Genomic DNA, 21,684 nt, shown 5'->3' with positions numbered 1-21,684 from the left:
ACCTGTAAAACACAGGGGCTCCAGGTAACAGTGACACCTGTAAAACACAGGCTCCAGGTAACAGTGACACCTGTAAAACACAGGGGCTCCAGGTAACAGTGACACCTGTAAAACACAGGGGCTCCAGGTAACAGTGACACCTGTAAAACACAAGGTCTCCAGGTAACAGTGACACCTGTAAAACACAGGGGCTCCAGGTACAGTGACACCTGTAAAACACAGGCTCCAGTAACAGTGACACCTGTTAAACACAGGGGCTCCAGGTAACAGTGACACCTGTAAAACACAGGCTCCAGGTAACAGTGACACCTGTAAAACACAGGGGCTCCAGGTAACAGTGACACCTGTAAAACACAGGGGCTCCAGGTAACAGTGACACCTGTAAAACACAGGGGCTCCAGGTAACAGTGACACCTGTAAAACACAGTGGCTCCAGGTAACAGTGACACCTGTAAAACACAGGTGCTCCAGGTAACAGTGACACCTGTAAAACATGGGCTCCAGGTAACAGTGACACCTGTTAAACACAGGCTCCAGGTAACAGTGACACCTGTAAAACACAGGGGCTCCAGGTAACAGTGACACCTGTAAAACACAGGCTCCAGGTAACAGTGACACCTGTAAAACACAGGGGCTCCAGGTAACAGTGACACCTGTAAAACACAGGGGCTCCAGGTAACAGTGACACCTGTAAAACACAGGGGCTCCAGGTAACAGTGACACCTGTAAAACACAGGCTTCAGGTAACAGTGACACCTGTAAAACACAGGGGCTCCAGGTAACAGTGACACCTGTAAAACACAGGGCTCCAGGTAACAGTGACACCTGTAAAACACAGGGGCTCCAGGTAACATTGACACCTGTAAAACACAGGGGCTCCAGGTAACAGTGACACCTGTAAAACACAGGGGCTCCAGGTAACAGTGACACCTGTAAAACACAGGGGCTCCAGGTAACAGTGACACCTGTAAAACACAGGGGCTCCAGGTAACAGTGACACCTGTAAAACACAGGGGCTCCAGGTAACAGTGACACCTGTCCAGTCTCTGCTGCAGATAACCAGGGAGCGCCAGGACGCTAGCAATTTAATCCCAACTAGCCTGTCAAATATTCATCAGCTTTATTTCCAATTCCATGAGCTGGAATGACTGGGAACATGAAGGTGTCAATAAGATGAGCAACCACAGGTCATTACAATGACCCGGAACATTCAAGTCGCTGCTGGAGATTCTCAGCAGGTCTCACGTTTCTGCTCCTCCCCATTTCATGGATATTGAGCACCGTGATGAGGTCAGCGGTAGCGTAGGCAAATTGATGTGACGTACTGTCACCGGCTCTTATGAATATTAATAGGACTTGAAGACGCCTGCTGCGGATATACATATTAATAAGGCGCGATGACGCAGCCGGCGGCGTGTGCATATTGATGAGACGTGATGAGGTGGCCGGTTGCCGCCATCTTGCTTGTTTGTGTCCGGTTTCCAGGCGGTTGGACACCGAGCACTTCGTTACCTGGTGACCGAGTGAGTGAGGCCGGGGAGTCGGGCAGCACCGCCCTGCCCAGCCCAGCACGGTGAGTACACGGGGTCAGGACACTCGCTCATCCTGGAGTGACTGATGGAGCAGCCCTACTCGGAGATTTCTGCCGGATCCGGGCCGGGGTGAGAGCGGCCGGGCTCGGAGCGGGGAGGCCGGTGAAAGAGGGGCCTGAGGAACCCGAGAACCCCCCCACACCCCACCCCCCCACACCCTCATCACCCCACCCCCTCATCACCCCACCCCCTCATCACCCCACCCCCTCATCACCCCACCCCCTCATCACCCCACCCACTCATCACCCCCATCAACCCCACTCCCATCAATCCCATCCCCCAGCAACCCCATCCCCATCACCCCACCCCCTCATCACCCCATCACCCCCTCATCACCCCATCACCCCACCCCCCATCACCCCATCACCCCCTCATCACCCCATCGCCCCCTCATCACCCCATCACCCCCATCAACCCCACCCCCTCATCACCTCATCACCCCACCCCCTCATCACCCCACCCCCTCATCAACCCCATCCCCCATCAACCCCACCCCCCATCAACCCCACCCCCTCATCACCCCATCACCCCCTCACCACCCCATCAACCCCATCACCCCCATCAACCCCACCCACTCATCACCCCATCACCCCACCCCCTCATCACCCCATCACCCCACCCCCCTCATCACCCCCATCACCTCCACCCCCTCATCACCCCATCACCCCACCCCCCATCACCCCACCCCCCATCACCCCACCCCCATCACCCCACCCCCATCACCCCACCCCCATCACCCCCACCCCCTCATCACCCCCACCCCCTCATCACCCCCACCCCCTCATCATCCCCACCCCCTCATCACCCCACCCCCCATCACTCCCACCCCCTCATCACCCCATCACTCCCACCCCCTCATCACCCTATCACTCCCACCCCCTCATCACCCCATCACTCCCACCCCCTCATCAACCCCACACCCCATCAACCCTGCCCCCCCATCAACCCCACCCCCATCACCCACACCCCCCCACCCCCCATCACCCCACCCCCTCATCACCCCACCCCCATCTCCTCATCACCCCACCCCCATCAACCCTACCCCCCATCACCCCCACCCCTTCATCACCCCATCAACCCCACCCCCACCCCCTCATCACCCCCACCACCCTCATCACCCCCACACCTCCCATCACCCCCACCCCCCCATCTCCCCCACGCCCCCATCTCCTCCACCCACACCCCCCATCACTCCCATCACCCCACCCCGCACCACCCCGATCACCCCCACCCCGATCACCCCCACCCGCATCACCCCCACCCTCCCATCAGCCCCACACCCCCATCAGCCCCATCACCCCCCCATCACGATCACCCCCCATTGCCCCCCCCAGTCCCCCATCACCCCCAATCCTCCCCTAACCCCCCCCATCGCACCCCCACCCCCCCCATCGCACCCCCACCCCCCTCCAATCGCACCCCCACCCCCCCATCGCACCCCCACCCCACCATCGCACCCCACCCCCCATCGTACCCCCACCCCCCCATCGCTACACCACCCCCACCCCCCATCACCCCCCTTATCGCCCCCCAACACCCCACTGCCCCCCAACGCTCCCCAACCTCCGCACCCATCGCCCCCCCAACCCCCCATCGCCTCCCCCCAACCCCACCGCCAACACCTATCACCCCCATTACCATTACCACCACCGGCAACCTCTTCCGCCCCCCTTTGGCCCGCAACCCTCCATTGCCCCCTATCACCCCCTTGGGCCCCACCTCGCCCGTCCGCCCATGCCCCCTGCCCCCTCCACACTATATCCGCCTCCCCATCACTCCCACCCCTCCATCAGCCTCCGCCTGTCACTCCCCCGATGGCCTCGCCCGCCCGTTAGCCCCCCAAGACACATTCTGATCAGCCACCCGCCTATCAGCAACCCTGCTGATCACACTCCCCCCGCCTGTCTGCCCATCACGCCCCCCCTGCCCACGGCCTCACTTCCCCCATCCGCCCACCACAACCCCATCAACCCAGCCTCCCATCACCTGCACCCAGTCATCGCCCCTGCCAACCACCACCCCACCCCGAGCCCTGCTGCCGACCACCCCTCTGAGACCCGCCCCTCTCTCTCTCTCTCTCTCTCTCTCTCTCTCTCTCTCTCTCTCTCTCTACCCACTACCGCCCCCATCTCCATCCCAATGAGCCCAACCCCACCTAACCCCTTCTCCCCCAACCCCCCACCTCACTCCTCTCCCTCCCCCTCCCCTTCCTCCCCTTCCTCCCCTCCCCACCCTCCCCCCCTACCCTCCCCACCCTCCCCCCTCCCTAACTCCCCCACCCTCCCCACCCCTCCCTACCCTCCTGCCCCCCCCTCCCCTGTCCGGCTCCCCCCTCCAGCCCTCCCCCCTCCTGCACCCCTCCCCCTGCCACCCCCTCCCTCTCCCCCTCCTGCCCCCCCTCCCCCAACCTGCCCCCCTGCCCCCCACACTCCTCCTCCTCTTCGCCCTCCTCCTGCCCCCCCGCCCCCATCCCCTCTTCTACCCCCCCGCCCACCTCCTCCCGCCCCCCCGACCCCCCTCCTACTGCGCCCCCCCGACCCCCCTCCTCCTGCGCCCCCCCGACCCCCCTCCTCCTGCGCCCCCCCGACCCCCCTCCTCCTGCGCCCCCCCGACCCCCCTCCTCCTGCGCCCCCCCGACCCCCCTCCTCCTGCGCCCCCCCGACCCCCCTCCTCCTGCGCCCCCCCGACCCCCCTCCTCCTGCGCCCCCCCGACCCCCCTCCTCCTGCGCCCCCCCGCCCCCCCTCCTCCTGCGCACCCCGCCCCCCCTCCTCCTGCGCACCCCGCCCCCCCTCCTCCTGCGCCCCACCGCCCCCCCTCCTCCTGCGCCCCCCCGCCCCCCCTCCTCCTGCGCCCCCCCGCCCCCCCTCCTCCTGCGCCCCCCCGCCCCCCCTCCTGCGCCCCCCCGCCCCCCCTCCTCCTGCGCCCCCCCGACCCCCCTCCTCCTGCGCCCCCCCGACCCCCCTCCTCCTGCGCCCCCCCGACCCCCCTCCTCCTGCGCCCCCCCGACCCCCCTCCTCCTGCGCCCCCCCGACCCCCCTCCTCCTGCGCCCCCCCGACCCCCCTCCTCCTGCGCCCCCCCCGACCCCCCTCCTCCTGCTGCCCCCCCGACCCCCCTCCTCCTGCGCCCCCCCGACCCCCCTCCTCCTGCGCCCCCCGACCCCCCTCCTCCTGCGCCCCCCGACCCCCCTCCTCCTGCGCCCCCCGACCCCCCTCCTCCTGCGCCCCCCGACCCCCCTCCTCCTGCGCCCCCCGACCCCCCTCCTCCTGCGCCCCCCGACCCCCCTCCTCCTGCGCCCCCCGACCCCCCTCCTCCTGCGCCCCCCGACCCCCCTCCTCCTGCGCCCCCCCCCGACACCCCTCCTCCTGCGCCCCCCCGACCCCCCTCCTCCTGCGCCCCCCCGACCCCCCTCCTCCTGCGCCCCCCCAACCCCCCTCCTCCTGCGCCCCCCCGACCCCCCTCCTCCTGCGCCCCCCCCGACCCCCTCCTCCTGCGCCCCCCCCGACCCCCTCCTCCTGCGCCCCCCCGACCCCCCTCCTCCTGCGCCCCCCCGACCCCCCTCCTCCTGCGCCCCCCCGACCCCCCTCCTCCTGCGCCCCCCCGACCCCCCTCCTCCTGCGCCCCCCCGACCCCCCTCCTCCTGCGCCCCCCCGACCCCCCTCCTCCTGCGCCCCCCGACCCCCCTCCTCCTGCGCCCCCCCGATCCCCCTCCTCTTGCGCTCCCCCCGACCCCCCTCCTCCTGCGCCCCCCCGACCCCCCTCCTCCTGCGCCCCCCCGACCCCCCTCCTCCTGCGCCCCCCCGACCCCCCTCCTCCTGCGCCCCCCCGACCCCCCCTCCTCCTGCGCCCCCCCGACCCCCCTCCCCCTGCGCCCCCCCCCCGACCCCCCTCCTCCTGCGCCCCCCCCGACCCCCCTCCTCCTGCGCCCCCCCCCCCGACCCCCCTCCTCCTGCGACCCCCGACCCCCCTCCTCCTGCGACCCCGACCCCCCTCCTCCTGTGCCCCCCGACCCCCCTCCTCCTGCCCCCCCGACCCTCCTCCTCCTCCTGCACCCCCCCGACCCCCCTTCTCCTGTCCCCCTCCGAGCCCCCCTCCTCCTGCCCCCCTCCTCCTGCCCCCCTCCTCCTGCCCCCCTCCTCCTGCCCCCCTCCTCCTGCCCCCCTCCTCCTGCCCCCCTCCTCCTGCCCTCCCCTCCTCCTGCCCTCCCCTCCTCCTGCCCTCCCCTCCTCCTGCCCTCCCCTCCTCCTGCCCTCCCCTCCTCCTGCCCTCCCCTCCTCCTGCCCTCCCCTCCTCCTGCCCTCCCCTCCTCCTGCCCTCTCCTCCTCTTGCCCTCCCCTCCTCTTGCCCTCCCCTCCTCCTGCCCTCCCCTCCTCCTGCCCTCCCATCCTCCTGCCCCCCCCTCCTCCTGCCCCCCCCCTCCTCCTGCCCCCCCCTCCTCCTGCCCCCCCCTCCTCCTGCCCCCCCCCTCCTCCTGCCCCCCCCCCTCCTCCTGCCCCCCCCATCCTCCTGCCCCCCCCATCCTCCTGCCCCCCCCATCCTCCTGCCCCCCCCATCCTCCGGCCCCCCCTCCTCCGGCCCCCCCCCCTCCTGCCCTCCCATCTCCCATGCCCCCACCCCCCCACTCCCCTGCCCCCACCCCCCCACTCCCCCCCACTCCCCTGCCCCCTCCCCCCCACTCCCCTGCCCCCACCCCCCCACTCCCCCCCACTCCCCTGCCCCCTCCCCCCACACTCCCCTGCCCCCCCCCACTCCCCTGCCCCCTCCCCCCCCACTCCCCTGCCCCCTCCCCCCCCACTCCCCTGCCCCCTCCCCCCCCACTCCCCTGCCCCCTCCCCCCCCACTCCCCTGCCCCCTCCCCCCCCACTCCCCTGCCCCCTCCCCCCCCACTCCCCTGCCCCCTCCCCCCCCACTCCCCTGCCCCCTCCCCCCCCACTTCCCTGCCCCATCCCCACCCCCAACTTCCCTGCCCCATCCCCCCCCCACTTCCCTGCCCCATCCCCCCCCCACTTCCCTGCCCCATCCCCCCCCCACTCCACTGCCCCCTCCCCCCCCACTCCACTGCCCCCCTCCCCCCCCACTCCCCTGCCCCCTCCCCCCCCACTCCCCTGCCCCCTCCCCCCCACTCCCCTGCCCCCTCCCCCCCACTCCCCTGCCCCCTCCCCCCCACTCCCCTGCCCCCTCCCCCCCACTCCCCAGCCCCCTCCCCCCCACTCTCCTGCCCCCTGCCCCCACTCGCCTGCCCCCTCCCCCGCCCTCCTGCCCCCTCCCCCCACCCTCCTGCCCCCTCCCCCCACCCTCCTGCCCCCTCCCCCCACCCTCCTGCCCCCTCCCCCCTACTCTCCTGCCCCCTCCCCCCTACTCTCCTGCCCCCTCCCCCCTACTCTCCTGCCCCCTCCCCCCCACTCTCCTGCCCCCTCCCCCCCACTCTCCTGCCCCCTCCCCCCCACTCTCCTGCCCCCTCCCCCCCACTCTCCTGCCCCCTCCCCCCCACTCTCCTGCCCCCTCCCCCCACTCCCCGCCGGCCCCCACCCCCACTCCCCGCCGGCCCCCACCCCCACTCCCCGCCGGCCCCCACCCCCACTCCCCGCCGGCCCCCACCCCCACTCCCCGCCGGCCCCCACCCCCACTCCCCGCCGGCCCCCACCCCCACTCCCCGCCGGCCCCCACCCCCACTCCCCGCCGGCCCCCACCCCCACTCCCCGCCGGCCCCCACCCCCACTCCCCGCCGGCCCCCACCCCCACTCCCCGCCGGCCCCCACCCCCACTCCCCGCCGGCCCCCACCCCCACTCCCCGCCGGCCCCCACCCCCACTCCCCGCCGGCCCCCACCCCCACTCCCCGCCGGCCCCCACCCCCACTCCCCGCCGGCCCCCACCCCCACTCCCCGCCGGCCCCCACCCCCACTCCCCGCCGGCCCCCACCCCCACTCCCCGCCGGCCCCCACCCCCACTCCCCTGCCCCCCCCCACCCCCACTCCCCTGCCCCCCCCCCACCCCCACTCCCCTGCCCCCCCCCCCCCACCCCCACTCCCCTGCCCCCCCCCCAACCCACTCCCCTGCCCCCCCCCCACCCCCACTCCCCTGGCCCCCCCCCCCACCCCCACTCCCCTGCCCCCCCCCCACCCCCACTCCCCTGCCCCCCCCCCCACCCCCACTCCCCTGCCCCCCCCCACCCCCACTCCCCTGCCCCCCCCCCACCCCCACTCTCCTGCCCCCCTCCACCCCCACTCCCCTGCCCCCCCTCCCCCACCCCCACTCCCCTGCCCCCCCTCCCCCACCCCCACTTCCCTGCCCCCCCCCCCACCCCCACTTCCCTGCCCCCCCCCACCCCCACTCCCCTGCCCCCCCCCAACCTACTCCCCTGCCCCCCCCCACCCCCACTCCCCTGCCCCCCCCCCCACCCCCACTCCCCTGCCCCCCCCCACCCCCACTCCCCTGCCCCCCCCCACCCCCACTCCCCTGCCCCCCCCCACTCCCCTGCCCCCCCCCACTCCCCTGCCCCCCCCCCACTCCCCTGCCCCCCCCCCCACTCCCCTGCCCCCCCCCCACTCCCCTGCCCCCCCCCCACTCCCCTGCCCCCCCCCCCCACTCCCCTGCCCCCCCCCACTCCCCTGCCCCCCCCCCCACTCCCCTGCCCCCCCCCCCACTCCCCTGCCCCCCCCCCCACTCCCCTGCCCCCCCCCCCCACTCCCCTGCCCCCCCCCCCACTCCCCTGCCCCCCCCCCCACTCCCCTGCCCCCCCCCCCACTCCCCTGCCCCCCCCCCACTCCCCTGCCCCCCCCCCACTCCCCTGCCCCCCCCCACTCCCCTGCCCCCCCCCCCACTCCCCTGCCCCCCCCCCCACTCCCCTGCCCCCCCCCCCACTCCCCTGCCCCCCCCCCCCACTCCCCTGCCCCCCCCCACTCCCCTGCCCCCCCCACTCCCCTGCCCCCCCCCCACTCCCCTGCCCCCCCCCCACTCCCCTGCCCCCCCCCCCCCACTCCCCTGCCCCCCCCCCCACTCCCCTGCCCCCCCCCCCACTCCCCTGCCCCCCCCCCCACTCCCCTGCCCCCCCAACCACTCCCCTGCCCCCAACCACTCCCCTGCCCCCCCCCACTCCCCTGCCCCCACCCCCCACTCCCCTGCCCCCACCCCCACTCCCCTGCCCCCACCCCCACTCCCCTGCCCCCCCCCACTCCCCTGCCCCCCCCCACTCCCCTGCCCCCCCCACTCTCCTGCCCCCCCCCACTCCCCTGCTCCCGCCCCCACTCCCCTGCTCCCGCCCCCACTCCCCTGCTCCCGCCCCCACTCCCCTGCTCCCGCCCCCACTCCCCTGCCCCCCCCAACACTCCCCTGCCCCCCCCCAACACTCCCCTGCCCCCCCCCAACACTCCCCTGCCCCCCCCCAACACTCCCCTGCCCCCCCCCAACACTCCCCTGCCCCCCCCCAACACTCCCCTGCCCCCCCCCAACACTCCCCTGCCCCCCCCCAACACTCCCCTGCCCCCCCCCAACACTCCCCTGCCCCCCCCCAACACTCCCCTGCCCCCCCCCAACACTCCCCTGCCCCCCCCCAACACTCCCCTGCCCCCCCCCAACACTCCCTGCCCCCCCCCAACACTCCCCTGCCCCCCCCCAACACTCCCCTGCCCCCCCCAACACTCCCCTGCCCCCCCCCAACACTCCCCTGCCCCCCCCCAACACTCCCCTGCCCCCCCCAACACTCCCCTGCCCCCCCCCAACACTCCCCTGCCCCCCCCCAACACTCCCCTGCCCCCCCCCAACACTCCCCTGCCCCCCCCCAACACTCCCCTGCCCCCCCCCAACACTCCCCTGCCCCCCCCCAACACTCCCCTGCCCCCCCCCAACACTCCCCTGCCCCCCCCCAACACTCCCCTGCCCCCCCCCAACACTCCCCTGCCCCCCCCCAACACTCCCCTGCCCCCCCCCAACACTCCCCTGCCCCCCCCCAACACTCCCCTGCCCCCCCCCAACACTCCCCTGCCCCCCCCCAACACTCCCCTGCCCCCCCCCAACACTCCCCTGCCCCCCCCCAACACTCCCCTGCCCCCCCCCAACACTCCCCTGCCCCCCCCCAACACTCCCCTGCCCCCCCCAACACTCCCCTGCCCCCCCCCAACACTCCCCTGCCCCCCCCCAACACTCCCCTGCCCCCCCCCAACACTCCCCTGCCCCCCCCAACACTCCCCTGCCCCCCCCCAACACTCCCCTGCCCCCCCCCAACACTCCCCTGCCCCCCCCCAACACTCCCCTGCCCCCCCCCCAACACTCCCCTGCCCCCCCCCAACACTCCCCTGCCCCCCCCCCAACACTCCCCTGCCCCCCCCCAACACTCCCCTGCCCCCCCCCAACACTCCCCTGCCCCCCCCCCAACACTCCCCTGCCCCCCCCCAACACTCCCCTGCCCCCCCCCCAACACTCCCCTGCCCCCCCCCCCAACACTCCCCTGCCCCCCCCCCAACACTCCCCTGCCCCCCCCCCAACACTCCCCTGCCCCCCCCCCAACACTCCCCTGCCCCCCCCCCAACACTCCCCTGCCCCCCCCCAACACTCCCCTGCCCCCCCCCAACACTCCCCTGCCCCCCCCCAACACTCCCCTGCCCCCCCCAACACTCCCCTGCCCCCCCCCAACACTCCCCTGCCCCCCCCAACACTCCCCTGCCCCCCCCAACACTCCCCTGCCCCCCCCAACACTCCCCTGCCCCCCCCAACACTCCCCTGCCCCCCCCCAACACTCCCCTGCCCCCCCCAACACTCCCCTGCCCCCCCCCCAACACTCCCCTGCCCCCCCCCAACACTCCCCTGCCCCCCCCCCAACACTCCCCTGCCCCCCCCCCAACACTCCCCTGCCCCCCCCCAACACTCCCCTGCCCCCCCCCAACACTCCCCTGCCCCCCCCCAACACTCCCCTGCCCCCCCCCAACACTCCCCTGCCCCCCCCCAACACTCCCCTGCCCCCCCCCAACACTCCCCTGCCCCCCCCAACACTCCCCTGCCCCCCCCAACACTCCCCTGCCCCCCCCAACACTCCCCTGCCCCCCCCAACACTCCCCTGCCACCCCCCAACACTCCCCTGCCCCCCCCCCCAACACTCCCCTGCCCCCCCCAACACTCCCCTGCCCCCCCCCCCCAACACTCCCCTGCCCCCCCCCCCCAACACTCCCCTGCCCCCCCCCCAACACTCCCCTGCCCCCCCCCCCAACACTCCCCTGCCCCCCCCCCCAACACTCCCCTGCCCCTCCCCCCCAACACTCCCCTGCCCCCCCCCCCCAACACTCCCCTGCCCCCCCCCCCAACACTCCCCTGCCCCCCCCCCCCCCCCCCATATCTACTGAACAAAGTGTAACATTGTCCATTTATCTCCTGTCCATAATAAACAGGACAAATTAAACTCAATCGTAACTAAAGTGATGGAAGGTGTCTGCCGACAATACTGTGAGGCAGAACTTGCCCAGCAATGAGCTGCTCACTGATGTTCAATTTGGGTTCCACCAAGGCCACTTGGTTCCAGATCTCATTACAGCCTTGGTCAAAACACGGACAAACGAGCTGGACTCCAGATGTATAATGAGAGCAACTGCCTTTGACATCAAGGCTGCATTTGACCGAGTGTGGCATCGTTGAGCCCTAGAAAAAATGGAGTCAATGGGAATCGGGGGGAAATCTCTCCACTGGTTGGAGTCATACCTAGCACAGAGAAAGATAGTTGTGGTTGTTGGAGGTCAATCATCTGTCTCAGGATGTCACTACAGGAGTTCCTCAGGGGAGTGTCCCAGGCCCAACCATCTTCAGCTGCTTCATCAATGACCTTCCTTCCATCATAAAGTCAGAAGTGGGGATGTTCGCTGATGATTGCACAATGTTCAGCACCATTTGCGGCTCCTCATATACTGAAGCAATCCATGTCCAAATGCAGCAAAACCTGGACAATATCCAGACTTGGGTTGACAAGTGGCAAGTAACATTCACACCATACAAGTGTCAGGCAATGACCATCTCCAACAAGAGAGAATCCAACCATCGCCCCTTGATGTTCAATGGCATTAGAATCACTGAATCCCCCACTATCAACATCCTGGGGGTTACCATTGATTAGAAATGGAACTGGACTAGCCAAATAAATACTGTGGCTACAAGAGCAGGTCAGAGGCTGGGATTCCTGCAGTGAGTAACTCACCTACTGACTCCCCAAGGACGGTCCACCATCTACAAGGCACAAATCAGGAGTGTATTGGATACTCCACTCCAAACCACATCCCCACCCACACACATTCCACCCCGAGTCATATCCCCACCCATACCACTCCACCCCAAACTACGTCCCCGCCCACACAACTCCACCCCAAACTACGTCCCCGCCGACACCACTCCACCCCAAGCCACGTCCCCACCCACACCACTCCACCCCGAACAACATCCCCGCCCACACTCCACTCCGAACTACGTCCCGCCCACACCACTCCACTCCGAACCACGTCCCCGCCCACACCACTCCACCCCGAACCACGTCCCCACCCACACCACTCCACCCCAAACCACATCCCGAGCCACATCTCCCCACCCCCCCCCTCAATCGCTGATGCACTGCAGACCTTGATGAAGATAGTTGCAGTAACTTTCATTTAAAAAATGAATGTAAATGTTACATCAGGCTGTGCATGAGCTGGAGCAGCTAACTCCATAATGTCATGACATGTTTGGTATTGGAAACTCCAGAAAAACCAGCGATGGTGTTGCCAATTTGCAGTTACACACATCTGTCTGCATTGCTTTAGGATAGCTGTGTTTGTCACTTAGAGCTGTTATTCAGTACCCAACCTGATTAAAATGTGGCCTGTGGAGTCACAGGCCTTGATGGGGGTGGTGGTTAAAGGTCAACATTACTCTGAGGCAAATAAAAACTCAGCTAGTATTTGTATGTTTGATCAGGGATATTAATTGAGGTCAGGGTTAGCCTGGCTTTGTACTCATAGTCTCTTTACCTAGTGCCAGTCCTACTAACCCTACAGCGCTAGTGAACTTCAGCACCAAGTTGCGTAGCTGGATGATTCTCCCTTCAGAAAGAAAGCTTTCCAGAACCTCGAGGTGTTCCGGCCAATTGACTACTTTGTGAGTATTCTTCCTGTTGTTATCATTTATTGTGAGGGGAATTGAAAACAAGAATAGGGATGTTATGCTTCAGTTATACAGGGCATTGGTGAGATCACATCTGGAGTACTGTGCAAAGTATTGGTCACCTTATTTAAAGAAAGATGTAAATACATTGGAAACAGTTCAGAGAAGGTTTTCTAGAAGGTGGGCTGTCTTATGAGGAAAGGCTGGACAGGCTAGGCTTGTATCCACTGGAGTTTAAAAGAGTTTGATACATATAAGATCCTGAGGGGCCTTGACAGTGTGGATGTGGAGAGGATGTTTCCCCTCGTGAGAGAATCTAGAACTAGGGGTCATTGTTTAAAAATAAGGGGGTCATCCATTTCAGACACAGATGAGGAGAATTTTTTTCTGAGGGCAGTGAGCCCTTTGAACCCTCTTCCTCAAAAGGTAGTCGAGGGCAGAGTCTTTGAATATCTTTTAAGGCAGAGGTAGATAGATTCTTGATAAGCAAGGGGGTGAAACATTAATGGGGGTAGGCGGGAATGTGGAGTTGAAGCCAAAATCAGATGAGCCATGATCTTATTGAATGGCGGAGGAGATTAGAGTAGCCAAGTAGCCCAACCCTGCCCCTAATTTGTATGTTCATAAGTCATTTTGGAAAATGCAGTTTGTACACAGCATGGTCCAAAAAACAAAAGTGAGATAATGCTCAACTAATTTAATCATGTTGGTTAATTAATAAATATTGGGAGAACCCCTTTTTTTGCTCCTCTTCAAATAGCCATGTGGGATGTTATACATCCACCTAAGAGGGCAGATGAGGTGTTATTTTAACATTTCATCCAAAAAACTGACAATGCAGCTCTCCCTCAGCACTGTACTGAAGTGTGAACCTAGATTATCCACTCAAAATGAATGGGACTTGAACCCACAAACTGGGGACTGATTCCGAGGTGACATTGTCACCACTGACCAACAGATTAGAGCCAGAAGCAAGGACCTTGACTGATTATTTTCTCTCAGAATGAAAAGGAGCATAAGGATTCCTAATGGCAATGGTATAACTAATTAATGTGTGCAGCATAACAGGATGCAGAAAGCGCTGGGCTACTCCAGACACAAGTAGATAAGGACATTTCATAACTTAGGGGAACAGCCTTTTCCCTATTGTGATGGTTACTGAGGAGATACGGTTGTGTTAATCTTAAGGTAATTACATTTGGAGGAATTTGTATTGAAGGGGAAGAAAGTGCAGTGGGTTTGAAGAGTTTTTGAATAAATTCTCTCTCTGTGGGGCACCGGCACTATTCCCTCTACAGCTGGTTTTGCTTCTCCAGTATTTGACATATGAGATGTCCATTTTAGAAATTTGTGAATTAAATTGATGCTTAGGGATCCTGTGTTGGATGTTTTCTTACTAAAATAATAACAAAAACACACAGCTTCCACTGATCCAGCTCTTGGAATCTATGCATTTATTCAGCAGAAGTGGCAGAATCTGGAATCACGCTTTTTGACCTGTCTTTGCTGTTTTCCCCCCTCCAGTACCTGGTCTTGATGTATGACCTTAGACAACAATTGTCAGCAGCGTATTTAACCGTGGAGGGGCATCCTGTCCATACTCGATCATATCAGCACCCATTGTCCTCTCAGACTTGCTTCATAGCCGGGCAGGGCGGGGTGGGGGGGGGGGGGGGGGGGGGGGGGGGGGGGGGGGGGGGGGGGGGGGGGGGGGGGGGTGCGGGGGTGTGGTTGCGGGCTATATCCAGCGATCAGGCAAAGGAACCCTGTCTAATGTTTTACAGCCAAGCCATGTTATGCTTCAGTATCTGTTACATAGCTGCGATCACTGGTCTGATGTCTTTGGCTAAAGAAGGGGAGAGATGATGGCATAGTGGTAATGTCACAGACTAGAAATCCAGAGACCCAGGCTAATGCTCTGGGGACAAAAATTCAAACCCCACCATGACAGCTGGTGGAATTTAAATTAAAATTGGGGGAGATGTGGCATAATGGTAATGCCGCTGAATTAGTATTCCACATACTGAGGCTAATGCTCTGGGGACATGGGTTCAAATCCCACCATAGCACTTGGTGGAATTTAGGAGTCTGTGCTCAGTGCTGGTGAGTGAGGGAGTTTTGGGTTAATTGCTCTCTAAAGTCTAGTTTTGCTGAGAAGAGTGTCCTACAGTCAGCATCGTGGTGAAGCAGCCTGGGAAGAGTGTCCTGCAGTCAGCATCACAGTGAAGCAGCCTGGGAAGAATGTCCTGCAGTCAGCATCACGGTGGAAGCAGCCTGGGAAGAGTGTCCTGCAGTCAGCATCGTGGTGAAGCAGCCTGGGAAGAGTGTCCTGCAGTCAGTATCATGGTGAAGCAGTCTGGGAAAAGTGTCCTGCAGTCAGCATCATGGTGAAGCAGTCTGGGAAGAGTGTCCTGCAGTCAGCATTGCAGTGAAGCAGTCTGGGAAGAGTGTCCTGCAGTCAGCATTGCGGTGAAGCATGTCTGGGAAGAGCGTCCTGCAGTCAGCATCGTGGTGAAGCAGTCTGGGAAGAGTGTCCTGCAGCCAGTTCTTGTTGAAAAATAACAAGAGTGACATCACAAGACAGCGCGAGGAGAGCGGCGGAGAAATCAGAACCAGCGTGAGTGTGGGGAAGCTTCAAAAAGTGACGTCAGCGCAAAGGTGATTGGTGAGTAGTGGATAAGTGTTTTTCTCCAGTTTTTCCTCTAGTTTTTCTCCTGTTTGAAATAGATTAAGCAAAGGAAAGGTAAGAGTTCTAGTTTTTATTTAAAGTACATAAATAATTTCACTTTTTTTTACTGTATTTAACTTAAAGTAAGAGTTTTCTTTTCAACTAGAGGCTTGGCAGGGCAGCCTCAGTTCCATGTTATGTAATGCCTGCAACATATGGGAAGTACTAGATGCTCCTTGCGCTCAGACCGACCACGTGTGCAGGAAGTGCCACCAGCTGCAGCTACTTGAGCTCCGAGTTTTGGAGCTTGAGCAGCAGCTGGAGGCACTGAGGTTCATCCGCGTGGCTGACAGTTTTCGTGGATGGCTTGTTTTTAGATGTGGTCACCCCACAGCTTATGGAAGTGCAGACAGAGAGGGAATGGGTGACCATCAGTTAGAAGAAAGGTGTCAAGCAGGTAGTCAGGAAATCCCCAGGGTGCATCTCGCTTCGAGAACCGTTTTTCTGTGTTGGAAAACGGTGGAGAGATGGTTCCTCTGGGGAATGCAGCTATGATCATGGCAATGAGTGACTCAGCTGCACGGGAGGGGGAGAAGAAAAGATGGGAAGGAGCAGCAGTGGTAGGGAAACTCGATAGTAAGGGAAGACAGACAGGCGTTTCTGTGGCCGTAGACATGACTCCAGGATGGTATGTTGCCTCCTGGTGCCAGGGTCAAGATGTCACTGAACGGCTGCAGGGTATCCTAAACGGGGAGAGCAACATACGGATGATCGTGGTACCTATCGGTACGAATGACATAGGTAGAAAGAGGGATGAGGTCTGTCAGCAGAAATTAGGGAGCTAGGAAGCAGATTACAAAACAGGACCTCAAAGGTAGTAATCTCTGGATTACTTCCAGTGCCACACACCAGTGAGTATAGAAATAGGAAGTTAGTCCAGATGAGGGCAGTGCACTTGACGGTATTCTACTTGGACTTCAGCAAGGCTTTTGATAAGATCCCGCATGGGAGACTGATAATGATGGTATGGGTGACTGATATGATGTTAAGATCCCATGGGAACCATGGCAATTTGGCAAATTGAATCCAGAATTGGCTGAGTGGCAGGAAGCAGAGGGTGATGGTCGAGGGGTGTTTTTGTGACTGGATGCCTGAGGTCCAGTGGGGTTCCACAGGGATCCGTGTTGGGTCCCTTACTCTGTGGTACATTTAAACGATTTAGACTTGAAGTAGGAGGGTTGATCAGTAGTTCACAGATGACATGGAATGACATTACGTGGTGAATAGTGAGGAGGATAGCCTTAGATTACAGGAGGATATATACGGGCTGGTCAGAGGGGCTGATCAATGGGCAAATGGAATTTAACCCGGGATAAGTGTGAGGTGATGCGCTTGGGCAAGACAAACAAGGCATGGAATACACGATGAATGGTAGGACTCTAGGAAGTAACGAGAATCAGAGGGACTTTGGTGTGCATGTCCACCGGTCCCTTAGGTAGTGGGACAGGTAGATAAAAGTGGTTAAGAAGGCATATGGTATACTTACCTTTATTAGCAAGGCATAGAATATAAGAGCAGGGAGGTTAAGCTGGAACGTATAAAACCTGGTTAGGCCCAGCTAGAGTATTGCATGCAGTTTCCGGAATCCGCATTGTAGGAAGGATGTGATTGCACTAGAGAGAGTGCAGAGGAGATTTTACCAGGATGTTGCTAGGCTAGACAGTATTAGTTATGAGGAGGAGATTAGATAGGACTGGGGTTATTTTCCCTGGAGCAGAGGAGATTGAGGGGTGGACATGATTGAGGAATATAAAATTATGAGGGGCATAGATAGGGTAGACAGGGAAGGAACTTTTCCCTGGTGGAGGGATCTATAACCAGGGGGCATAGTTTAAGGTAAGGGGCAGGAGGTTTAGCAGGGATGTGAGGAAGAATTTTTCACCCAGAGGGTGGTGGGAATCTGGAACTCACTGCCTGAAAGGGTGGTAGAGGCAGAAACCCTCATAACACTTAAAAGTATTTGGATATGCACTTGCAATGCCATGGCATACAAGGCTATGGCCATAGTGCTGGAAAATGGGATTAGAGTAGTTAGGGTACTTGTTTGGACCGGTGCAGACTTGATGGGCTGAAGGGCCTTTTTTCTGTGCTGATAGACATCTATGACTCTATAAATGACGGGGGCAGCTGTTGCTCCAGTGAAACGTTAATAGTGGAAGTTTGAGAAATTGTATGTTATTCGGCGTTTATATTCCTATGGGGATGTGGGCGCGATGCAAGGCCACATTTGTTGCCCATCCCTAATTGCCCTTGTACTGACCTTGCTAGTCAATCACATTGCTGTGGGGTGTGGAGTTACATATAGGCCACACTGGGTAAGGTTGGCAAGATTTCCTTCCCTGAAGGACATTCCGTGAACGGGTAGGTTTTCCAACAATCGGTGATAGTTTTCATGGTCACCATTACTGAAACTAGCTTTCTATTCCAGTTTGAACCCTGCCTCCCCAGCTATTCATCAAGGTGCAAAGCACCTTCATTTTTATATTGGTTTAGTGTCAAAGCTACATCCCAGTGTGAAAGTTGCAAGGTAACTAAAATGGTATCAGGTTAATTGGTAGAGGCATGGGGTCAGCTGCTGCAAGGAACCCAGTGTTTTCAGTTCAGAACTTGGGTTACTACATGTAGCTGTCATTCAGCATTGGCATATTGTCGTGGAAACATTTCCTATTTTAAAAAAACCTTCCTTTGATAACTCTCCTTTGGATCAGCGGATAGTTTCCCTGCAGTTAACTTTTCTTCTCTTTCCCCCTCTCCCAAGTTCACTTTCAATTGAATTTTTCTGGAGTTTACTGTAGCGGTGTTTCTTGTCGGTTTCATTTTTCTTGGCATGCTTATTGCTTTTTATAGGCACTTTTGTGGGTTTGTTTTTTTCCCTGCTGCTTTATTTCTCAATTGCTGCCAGTTTTTTTAGTTCTTTGATATGTGCTGAAGGATATCTTTGCAGGCAACACTTGCTAGTGGGAAGTTGCACATACTACTGTTTGGGCAGGAAGGCTTTTTTTAAATGACAAGAACTTACACTTGGTTTAAAACCTGCAGGATTTAGGTAGCTGCGGTGTTGAGGATTTCAGATTTAAATTAGATTCAGATTTGCCCAAAAGCAGAGGCTTCCACTCTGCAGATAGATGGTCGCATTCCCAAACACAACCTTACTTGAAGGAGATGGTGGACATAGTGGTAATGTCACTGGATAGTAATCCAGAGATCTGGGCTAATGCTCTAGAGGGCATGGGTTCAATCCCTCCACGGCAGCTAGTGGAATTTTTAACGCAAGTACTAAAATCTTAAATTGAAATCTAGTTAATCTCAGTAATGGTGACCATGAAACTATTGTTGATTGTTGTAAAAACCCACCTGGTTCACTAATGTCCTTTAGGGAAGGAAACCATCCTTACCTACAATAATGTGGTTGACTTTTAACTTGCCTCTGCAATGCCTAGCAAGTTCAAGGGCATTAGGGATGGGCTCCAAATGCTGGCTGTGCCAGCAATGTCCACATTCAATCCCAGCTAGGCCAACTCCCACAGTGAATGGAAGCTGGCCCAGGGGTACATGTAAAGTGGATGGCTGTGAGTAGCACCTCAGACCACATTGCAAGGCTCACTGCCCAATGTACCTTGGAGACATCCCGATTGAACCTCAGTCAATGCTGACGCTGATCTGATTGAATAAGCAGCCACAACATTTTCTGCCCTTTGTTTTAGGTAAATATTGTTATCTTCATTCACGCGATGCTCTGAACAATATGATCGAATTACTGAATGTTGTCCTCAGTCATTCCACAAGGGGAGTTGTAATGGAATATTCCTGCGATGCTTGTGGATTATCCAATGGAGCTTCCTCAGCAGTTTATTTTGCAATTGGATCTACTTTTCAACACTATCATCAATCAAGGGGCTGTACAAGATATAGTTTATCCAAAGTGTCACATTGTGTGAGCACACCCTCATAACCTTTGCAGACATGTGTTGTGATAAATTCCTTCTGCAGCTATCTGTTTCACTTGCTCCTTCACCACCACCACCTCCATGGTTTTGGGAACAATAGAAATTGAGTTTGAGGATTTTTTGCTCTCCTCCATCCCAGACTTTCCCCTCCATCACAAGGAGACTTCACAAAATAAATTCATCTATTTGCATTGCTGTCCAGTGCTCCACCCACTGGCTTTTTAGGCTTTTTTAATATGCCTGACCAATATAACACCTAAGGGTGAACAGATTAGAACTATATGCTGATAGCGTTAGATGAAATAGGGAGCGAGGCAGGTTAATGTCAATTATAAACGTCGGCATAGACCATCAAGCTGAATGTGTTGCTGTTGTGCTGTGGACTCTTATGTAAAGCTTGATTATGGGGAGACTGCACAGCCAAGTGCGATTCTGTCCTTGCCCATTTCTGCTTCCAGCAGGAGTCACTGTATGGAAAGAGGATAGCTGACTTTCTGTTTCCTCCTTTCCCCCTTCCCAGACCTTCCTACAGCTCGAGTCCCTGTGGCCTAGTTCCATACTACACCTCTTCTTTCCATGAAGTCAGGGAGGTATGAAAAGAAGTTAAGTGTTTATGATTCCGTGAAATAGACTTTATTTTAAATGCCATATGGATTTGCTGGAAACCCATGAAGCAGCTCCATGGTGAATGAAAGATGTTTTTTTTAATGCATACATGGGATGTGGGCATCGCTGGATAGGCCAGCATTTATTGCCCATTCCCTAATTGCCCTCATTCAGAGGTCTTTTTTTTTTTAAGAGTCAATCACATTGCTGTGGGTCTGGAATTACATGTAGGCCAGAGCGGGTAAGGGCATAAGTGAGCCAGATGGCATTTTTACACCAATCAGCAATGGTTTCATGGCCATCATTAGACTTTTCATTCCAGATTTTTATTAAATTCACATTTCGCCATCTGCCGTGGTGGGATTTGAACCCAGGTCCCAAAGCGTTACACTGGGTCTCTGGATTACTAGTCCAATGACAATGCCGCTGCCGCCCCTATATGTATAAACAAAGCAAAAAAAAAACCAGTTGCTGGAAGTCTGAAAGAAAACCAGGAAATGCACAGCAGGTCAGGCAGTGTCTGTGTCAAAGGGCCCACACCCGAAACATCAGCTCCTCTGACCTCTTCCCAGAGGCTTCCTGCCATTGAATGTTTCCAGTGTCTGCCCCTGTTGTTGTTGATGAAAAATGTTGGATTGTTAATTTATTTCCTTACAAGTAATCATATCTAAAACAATTGAGTGCAAATATAACGCCAAGTGTGTAAAACCATTACCAGGTCACTTCAGTGATTGCACCATAGCAATATGATGTGCTTAATTGCCTATGTCACCCCACTCAATGCCTCTCTTCTGCTGACTAGTTGGGTGGCACACCCTTCTCCTGGTTCCACTATTACCTATCCAGTTATAGTTAGAGAACACCTGCAATGGCCACCATCATATCATTAACTCTGAGTGCCCCCAAGGATCCATCATTGACCCTCTTCCTATTTCTTGTTCACCCATGGCGACATCATCTGGAAACATGTGGTAAGATGTTCTCTGATGGCACCCAGTTCTACCTCATCACCACCCCTCTCCTCACCTCCACTCCTTTTTTCACCTCCACTGTCTCAGTGTTGTCATATTGCTTGTCTGACACTCAGTCCAGGGTGAGCCGACATTGCCTCCAGTTTGGAGATCAGGAAAATCCTGACTTTGGCCTCAATCACAAACTCCATTCCCCAGCTACCAATTCCATCCTCTTTCCTGGCAGTTGTCTGAGGCTGGACCAGACTGCAGGTAGCTTTAGCCATGCTCTTTGACCCTGGGCTGAGCTTCTGACCCCATATCATCTGCATCACAACAACTGCCCATTTCCACCTCTATTACAACACTCTTCCTTTATCCTTAGTTGCACCAAGTCCTGTTCATCTATCACCTCTGTGCTCAGTGACTTACATTGGCTCCCGACCCACTAATGTCGCAATATTTAAATTCTAATCCTTGTCTTTGAATCTGTCCATGGCTTGTCCGTCCCTATCTCAGTAACCTGATCCACCCCTACAAACTCCCGCAATTCTGCATTCATTGACCCAAAATATTAAGTTTGTTTCACTTCACACATACTGCCTGACTTGCTGTGTATTTCCGGCATTTTCTTGTTTTTATTTCACCGTTTCTCCAACTCTGCTGTCTCTTGTGCATCCTCCACTTCCTTTGCTTCACCTTTGGCGGTCATGCCTTTAGCCATCTGGGCCACCATCTTTAGAATTCAC

At 59.7% G+C, this 21,684-nt stretch overlaps 1 protein-coding gene across 2 annotated transcripts in view; it reads left to right on the top strand.

Annotated features, from left to right (window-relative positions):
• Positions 1-1,440: 1,440 nt before the first annotated feature.
• The window catches only part of ip6k1 (inositol hexakisphosphate kinase 1), a 120,041-nt gene continuing 99,797 nt past the window's right edge, over positions 1,441-21,684 (top strand). The window contains exon 1 of one of the 2 annotated variants that reach the window (XM_041191262.1): positions 1,441-1,573. The gene's annotated coding sequence lies outside the window, so the exon portion shown is untranslated. The remainder of the gene's footprint in view (positions 1,574-21,684) is intronic. The other variant, XM_041191263.1, reaches the window with a different exon arrangement.

The sequence above is a fragment of the Carcharodon carcharias genome, chromosome 7 (genome assembly GCF_017639515.1).
Source record: "Carcharodon carcharias isolate sCarCar2 chromosome 7, sCarCar2.pri, whole genome shotgun sequence".
In the NCBI taxonomy this organism is placed as follows: domain Eukaryota; kingdom Metazoa; phylum Chordata; class Chondrichthyes; order Lamniformes; family Lamnidae; genus Carcharodon; species Carcharodon carcharias.
This window is presented reverse-complemented; position numbering and strand designations above follow the sequence as displayed.